The sequence below is a fragment of the Brienomyrus brachyistius genome, unplaced genomic scaffold (assembly GCF_023856365.1).
Source record: "Brienomyrus brachyistius isolate T26 unplaced genomic scaffold, BBRACH_0.4 scaffold129, whole genome shotgun sequence".
Classification (NCBI taxonomy): Eukaryota; Metazoa; Chordata; class Actinopteri; order Osteoglossiformes; family Mormyridae; genus Brienomyrus; species Brienomyrus brachyistius.
Window position 1 is genome coordinate 329,493 of NW_026042404.1, and position 1,704 is coordinate 331,196.

A 1,704-nucleotide genomic window follows, 5' to 3' on the forward strand; every position below is an offset into this window, starting at 1 on the left:
TAGCGATCTCTATAACAATGCCAAGCAAAGAATGTCACTGATTTACCAAAGCGGTCAGTTTTCGGGGATCCTGCGGCAGCTGGGAGAAGAAGAATCGGGCAGGTTTCAGAATCGGCGAGCGCTCGGATAAAAGGCACCGATTTCCCAGCCGCGCTTTTCTTTTCGGAACCAGCAGAAGTGCCCTCCGCACCATCCTCGGCGCTAGGACACGCCGGCCACTTTATTACCCTAAAACAGGGAGCATACACCGATCTTCAAAGCCAAACTTACCTTGCCGATTTTCGCTTAACTGCTTCTCAAACTCATCGAAATCGGACATTTTTCAGTCCGTACTAAAGACGTATTGCAAAATAAGCAGAGGTCCAACAGTAGGCCTTTGAATGGGCTACAGGCTGCATTGGGTTCTGCTGCTTTTTCTTCCGAGTCGCCTGCCCCTCCTCCCCCGAAGTCATCGGCTCTTCCTCGGTTGTATCACACACAGGTTCGGAAACATTCGATGCGCATTACCGTCCCCTCCTGCACTGGAGGGTTAAGGACAACGTGATTATATCGAACCAAAATTGAAATGTGCAAGTTGACTTTCCTAGTTATACGTCTTCATTTTTATTCTGGGTTTAACAACCATGAGTTTATGACGTATTTTACATGATTAGTTGGCGACTGGACCTTATTGTTTATATCTCTTATTAAGGATCCATCCATCCATACATCAATTATCAAAACCACACACTTACAATCCGAGTCTAGTTTCATATGCTGCGCTGCTGAGCGACCCGCAGAATATTATGCATGAGTACAAGTCACAAGCCCCGTTTCCACTAACACGGGGCCGGTTCTAGCTTGGTGCCTTTTGAGACCGAGGCAAAAAGATGCAGACTCTCCCCGTCGGGGAATCGAACCCCGGTCTCCCGCGTGACAGGCGGGGATACTCACCACTATACTAACGAGGAGATGTACGCGCACTACTTTTACATCTTCAAGATAAACAGCGGATGACTACTAACATTTGCGAGTAATCAATGACTGAGCTTCATGTCATGACCATGGTGCTCAAGAGAAGAAAAAATACATAATGTACGTCCACTGATACCAGAACAACCATATAGCTTTATACTAAGACGATGATTAAACGGAAAATTCCTTTACAAAACACTGCCACAAAATCATAGTTTCGCAATATTACATCGTGCAACGGGACACAGTGTAAGTACGTGAAGTCGGTAATTAAATCAAGAAAAAAAAGTGAGAGGAAAAGAATACTTTTCTATTATCATATTTTTCTAACTGGCCAAACTGAGTCATATTTTGATTATACACACTAACAGAAAAACAGTGCAAATCTCCGGTAGTCCGTTTCACTTGCGCTCCGCTATGGGGCAGTAACAAGCAGAGCTTAAGTGTGGAAGGAAAAAAAAAACACAGGACAGCATCAATCCCAACTTCACAAACGCCGGAGATCGAGATGCTGTAAGCATGACAATTAACATCTTTATCCAAGGGAACAGCTGCAAGACACAGATGCCGCGCCTAACAAAGGTAGGATCGATTCCGAAGTTCAGGCATTTACAGACGCGGACTCTTCTGGAGTTGATTTTTTTCGGGAGATACGCATCAACTTCAAAAGTATGAACCGCATTATATCTATATCTGTTATGACGTTGTAGCTATTGATACTGATGCATCACAAAAATAATTTAAATGTTT

The 1,704-nt window shown here is 44.0% G+C and overlaps 1 non-coding gene across 1 annotated transcript; it reads right to left on the bottom strand.

Annotated features, from left to right (window-relative positions):
* Positions 1-878: 878 nt before the first annotated feature.
* Positions 879-950, bottom strand: trnad-guc (transfer RNA aspartic acid (anticodon GUC)). Its single transcript has one exon. It is a non-coding gene; the product is annotated as a tRNA-Asp (tRNA).
* Between the last annotated feature and the right edge of the window lie 754 nt (positions 951-1,704).